This window comes from Neovison vison, chromosome 9, assembly GCF_020171115.1.
Source record: "Neovison vison isolate M4711 chromosome 9, ASM_NN_V1, whole genome shotgun sequence".
NCBI lineage: Eukaryota > Metazoa > Chordata > Mammalia > Carnivora > Mustelidae > Neogale > Neogale vison.
The window spans coordinates 11,886,973-11,893,126 of NC_058099.1; positions in this window are offsets into that span (position 1 = coordinate 11,886,973).

The window sequence follows — 6,154 nt, forward strand, 5'->3', positions numbered from 1 at the left end:
ATAATATTACAAAGATGTTATTTCCCACATTAATCTGTAAGTTTAGTTCACTCTCAATGAAAATATCTGTTGGTTTTTTTAGAGTCACTGATAAATTTAGTCTCAAATTTACATATAACAATAAAGATCAGGAAATAGCTAAGTCAAACTTGAAAATAGAAAGAAAAAGAGGGCATTTGTCTTATTAGAGATTAAGAATGACAGACATTCATAATAATAAAAACAGTGTGGTTTTGGTGCAAGAACTGGTAAGAGACCAATGGGAAAAACTAGATAGCTCAGAGAGGGACCTATATTTATATAAGAACGTAATACAGAAAAATGGTGGTACTAAAAACCAATGGGGGAAAGGATAGACTGCAAGTATTGGGAACACTGGCTCATTATTTTGAAGATTATAAAAAAATGCTATCTAATATCATGTATAAAGGTGGAATCAGATGAATTGTGAACTTGTCTGTGGTAACCCATGAATCTGTCAAGTTAATAGAAAAAAAAAAACTGTAGGAGAATGTCTATGAATTAGATGGGGCAGAACTTCTTAAATAAGACACTTAACCTTAAAAAAGGCAAAAATAAGTTTCAGCATAATTATGAATAAAGCTAACAGACATGAAAGGCTAGGAGATAATATTTACAATGTATAACAGGTGAAGTACGAATGGGTGTAACAGACAATGATCACTTTGACATGAGAAAGAGAAATCTATGAATCCCAGTAGAAAAATGAGCAAGAAAACCAAAGGGCCAATAAGCCCATGAAGAAATGCTCAAATCCATTGGTTATCAGAGAAATGGCAAAATAAACAATGAGATTTCACTTTACATTTATTAGCCTGGCAAACATTGGAAAGGAGAATAAAGACAACTCTTGCAAAGGGATGTGGCAATGTAGGGATTGTTGGGTACTGCTGATTGGATTGTAAAGCTGGTACTTATAAAGCAATAAACTTGTAACACAATGCTCAGAGAACAAACCAGCATGATTTAGCCAAGTGAATGAATATCCCATGGCCCTACAATCCTGCTCCTAGACAGATATCCCAGAGAGACTGGTACACAGGCAAATAAAAGTTTGTGGAGGAGAATGTGTCTGCAGTGTCAGTTGCAGTGATGGGGAATTTGTAGCAACCTGATTGCCCATCACTAGGCTGGACACATTATATCATGGTGTGATAGGAGCACACCATGGGTATAGAGCAGCTGTCTAGAAATGACTTACTAGAATTCCTCATAGCCACACTGATAGATTTTAAAGATATAATCTGAGAGGGAAAAGTAAGAAAACGAATGAGATCTATAACACAAGATGTTTTATATAAATTAAAAATGCAGCAAAAATGGTAATCACTCCATGATGTCTACATAAATCAATACATCACATTGTATACCTCAAAAATAATTTAAAAAATGCAATGAAATAACAAGGGTATCTGTACACAAAGTTGAACACTAAGCATATTGGAATGTAGGAGGGCAGCAGTGGGGAGTGGGTATAAGTGTTCATGAGTGAGTGAGGAGGCAAACAAATAAAAGGAAAAGGGGCCCAGTGTTGGCAATATGCCATGAGCTGGGGAATGTGGTTAAGTCAACCATTTGCATCTGAAGTCTGTGAATAAGAAAAAAAAATATCAAGTCTTAAATAAAACTCAGGGATGTCTCTTCCTTTCTACTCATCAGAGTGTAAAATATTGCCAGTAAATGGAGTCCGCTATCTCCTAAATTGTGCCCCCTGTCCCTTTGCAATGCAAATTGGATAGGTCCATACATCTTGGATTGAAATGCAAGAGGCAAGCATTCTGCTAAGCCTGGCAGTACCAGCATCCTGTTATCAGGCTTTTCTCTTTGTTAATGATGTTAGGTATGCTTTCCTTTCATGAGCTGATGGATTGATTTATAATTCACTTAACAAATTTTCACCAAGTGCCATAAGCATTGGGAATACAGAAGAATCAGATACCATGATAGCACTTCTGATGTTTGAAAACAATGACGATGTCCCTAGGTTTCTTCTGTGGCTGAAATTCCCCCAGTTCTTTTCAATCCTTACCCAACAGGACTTTGAATTAAATCATCCCACCATCTGCAGTCCTTTTTGAGCTTCTGGCTGGCATGGCTTAAGCTTCTTGTGCAATGGTCAAGTATTTCCTTTTAGAATGTAAATTCCTAGGGGACATTTGTTAAATTCTAGGTTGTTGGAGATGGAAGTAATCTTAGAATTTACCCATTTTGTAAGTTTCCAAACTGCTTCTCTGGGGACTCAGGGGCTCCCCAAGAGGACTGGGAAGCTGAGGGGAAGGCTGAACCTGGAGAGCCTGGGTCTCTTTCTCTAATCAGAGCGATTCTGCTATCAGCGTGTTTTACAGATTGAATTACTGTGTATGAGACTCTTGACTCTGGGAATCAAACAGGGTTTTGGAAAGGGAGGTGGGTGGGGGGATGGGGTAACTGGGTGATGGCGTTTATTTAAAGAGGGCACATGATATGATGAGCACTGGGTGTTGTACTGAACGAATGGGTCATTGAACATTATATCAAAAACTAATGATGTGCTATGCCTGTGCTAATTGAATTTTTTAAAAAAGAAGTATTATGAAGATGTAGTTGAAAACAGTGTGCTCATTTCATGTAGGGAAAACTTGAGGCCCAGAGAGCAAGTGATTTACCCAATACCACAGTCTCCCTTACCACTCTCCTGTGTCATCTCATGGCCCATGCTATTCTGAAGATGTTCAGAGGTCAGAGTGAGAACAGAATCTGGATCCTTCCTCAGCAGGGCTGGCCTTGGGGACAACCAGGGGCCAGGCTGGGTCTCCCTGACAGCATCAGAGCAGCTACATCTGTTTCATTCAGTGCAAGACTTCTTTCCTTGGGGTCTAACCCACCAGTAACAAATCCTTCCTGTGTTAAGTAAATGGAGAAGGAGAAACAGAGGAGTGTGGAGACCATGGCATTGGACACTTAGGCATATGACCTGATCTGTGGTTTTAGCTGTGCTGAGCTTCAGATTTTGTCCTTGTAAAAAGAGGGTGTAAGATGTCATACAACATGATTTCTTTTTTGTAATGCTCCAGGGTTTGTAGGACTTGGACATAGTGACGGGATGAAAGGTAATAGCTACTTACTCAGAAGAGGGCTGGTGACCTCCAAGGTGGCCATTCATGAGTCCAGGCATCTTCTCCTCAGCCTCAGTGGCCTTGGTGATTAATGTGGATATGCGGACTGGGGAGATAGAGCTCTCATATCAAGCAAGGAAGGATATAATCTGGGCTTGGTGTGGGAGCTGACAGGATTCACTACACCCTGAATGTTGTGTATGTGATTGTCATCTCAGATACTTTTCTTCCTTGAGAGAAGTAATCTTTCAGTGTAGACTCATGCATCTGGAACCCAGGGTTTTCTCCCATCTCCAGCTACCATCACTGGCCTCTGCTGATGTACTCAAATGATGAAGGGTGAAGACCTGGAAGGAGGTGATTGCCTTTCATGTAAATCATCCCAAGGAGGCAGACAGACTTTCCATCCACTGCCCCGGGGGTGGCGGGGGGAGCTCATTAAGAAGGAAGCCTTGGGAAAACAATAGAGACTAAGGGATCTCTGCATTCCAGGGAGACAAGTTTCTTTGAATCTCACATAATTAGTGGCTTGTTACCATCGTGATTTTGAGGCGATTGAGGTAGGTAAATAGAGAAGCCTTGGACCTGGGGCCATCCCTGGGATGCTGGGGAGTGATGTGTAGTGACATGAAAAGGATCTTAAGAGTGATATGGAGTATTATGCCTCCATCAGAAAGGATGAATACCCAACTTTTGTAGCAACATGGATGGGACTGGAAGAGATTATGCTGAGTGAAATAAGTCAAGCAGAGAGAGTCAATTATCATATGGTTTCACTTATTTGTGGAGCATAACAAATAGCATGGAGGACAAGGGGCGTTAGAGAGGAGTAGGGAATTTGGGTAAATTGGAAGGAGAGGTGAACCATGAGAGACTATGGACTCTGAAAAACAATCTGAGGGGTTTGAAGTGGCAGGGGGGTGGGAGGTTGGGGTACCAGGTGGTGGGTATTATAGAGGGCACGGCTTGCATGGAGCACTGGGTGTGGTGAAAAAATAATGAATAATGTTTTTCTGAAAATAAATAAATTAAAAAAAAACAGATGAACATAGGTTAAGTGAAGGAAAAATAAAATAAAATAAAAACAGAGAGGGAGACAAACCATAAGAGACTCTTAACTATAGGAAACAAACAGGGTATCTGGATGGGAGGTGGGTAGGGATGTGGGGTAATTTTGTGATGGGCATTAAGGAGGGCAATTGATGTTAAGGAGCACTGGGTATTACATACAGTCGAAGAATCACTAAACTCCACCCGTGAAAGTAGTAATATACTTTATGTTAACTAACTTGAATTTAAATAAAATCTTAAAAAAAGGGGGGGGCCAGTAGGGTGAGAAGGCAGGGAGGTATGGGGGCCAGATCATGTAGAGTCTAGTATGCTCTTACAAGGACTTGGTTCTTTCTCTAAGTGCATTGTGAAGCTGTTGGGTCATAGTAGAGTTTTGAGCAGAGGAGGGATATGATCTAACTTCTGTTTTTATTTCCAAAGTTTTATGTGGAAAAGTTTCAAGTTCACAAAAAATGGAAAGAATATTGCAACAAACACTTGTCTATCCTTCGCACAGATCCACAGGTTAACCTTTTGGCACAACTGGTTCCTTCCTTTCTATTGCCAATTGATTTTTTGCTGAGCTATTGAGAGTAAGTTGAAGACAACATACCATTTCCCCCTTAGGTACATTCAGCAGGCATCTCCCCTGAACCCCAAAACAATTGTAACCAAGAAGGCGAACACAGATTCTACATGCCATCCAGTATGCAGGGGTCCAAGTTTTCCAATCTGGACTCTGGTCAGAGTAAGTGGATTGCATCAGACTCTTCTGTTTTTTTTTTTTTGTCTCTTCTAACAAGGGAACAACATCCCCACTTAAAGTTTGTTTGTTTTTCCTGATATTGTCTCTTCTTACCAGGCCAGTTGCCTCACAGAATGTTGCACATACTCTATTTTTCTGATTTTTTGCACGTGATTCAACTTAGGTTAAACATTTTAAAAAAGATTTTATTTATTTACATGAGAGAGAGAGAGCATGAAGAGGGGGGAAGAGGGAGAAGGAAAAGCAGACTCCCTACCGAGAAGGGAGCTTGATGCAGGGCTCAGTCCCAGGACCCTGAGATTATTACCTGAGCCAAAGGCAGATGCTTAAACAACAGAACCAACCAGGCACCCTTAGGTTAAATGTTTTGACCAGAATACTACACAGGAGATCTTGTAGTTGGTGCAGATGGCTCACATCAGTAGGAATCCAATGTTGGGCCCTCCTAGTGCTCATGTGAGTTTGGTAACTTTGTTAAGATGGTGACCAGCAGATCTGTTATTGCAATTGCAAAATGTCTCCTTTGCAAATTAGTAAGTAATGAGTGGGGTGAGATTTGAGACAGTTTGACTACCCCTTTTTTCCCCAGCAACCTTCTACTGAATGGTTTTAGCTTAGCTTCAGACTGTTGCCTGAATCAATCATTTTGGGTATTTTACCCATATTACTTGTGAAGAAACTGAAGTTGAGTGATCCTTAGATCAAAGAGCTGTTAAGTAGTAAATCTAGGATTCAAACCCAGAGCTGTTTAACCAGAGTCCATGCTCTTGACCACTGTATTAATTTCCTATTGCTGCTGTAACAAAATACCACAACTTAGTGGCTTAAAATAGCTCAGATACATTCTCTTATAGTTTGAGAAGTCAGAAGTCAAAATTTATAGGGTCAGCAGGGCTGTGTTCCTTCTTGAGGCTTCGTTGGAGAGTCTGTTTTCTTGTCTTTTTCAGTTTCTTGAGATTACCTGTGCTCCTTGGCTCATGGCCCTTTATCAGATCACTCCAAGCTCTTGCTTCCATCCTCACATCTACTTCTCTCTCTGATTCTCCTGTATCCTTCTTATAAGGGCTTTTGTGTTTACAATGGGCCTACCTGCATAATCCAGAATAGCCATCCCATCTCAGAATCTTCACTTGGTCACACTAGCAAAATGCCTTATGCCATTTAAGTTAACATATTCATAGGTTCTGGGAATTAGGACTTAGATATCCTCAGAAGCCATTTT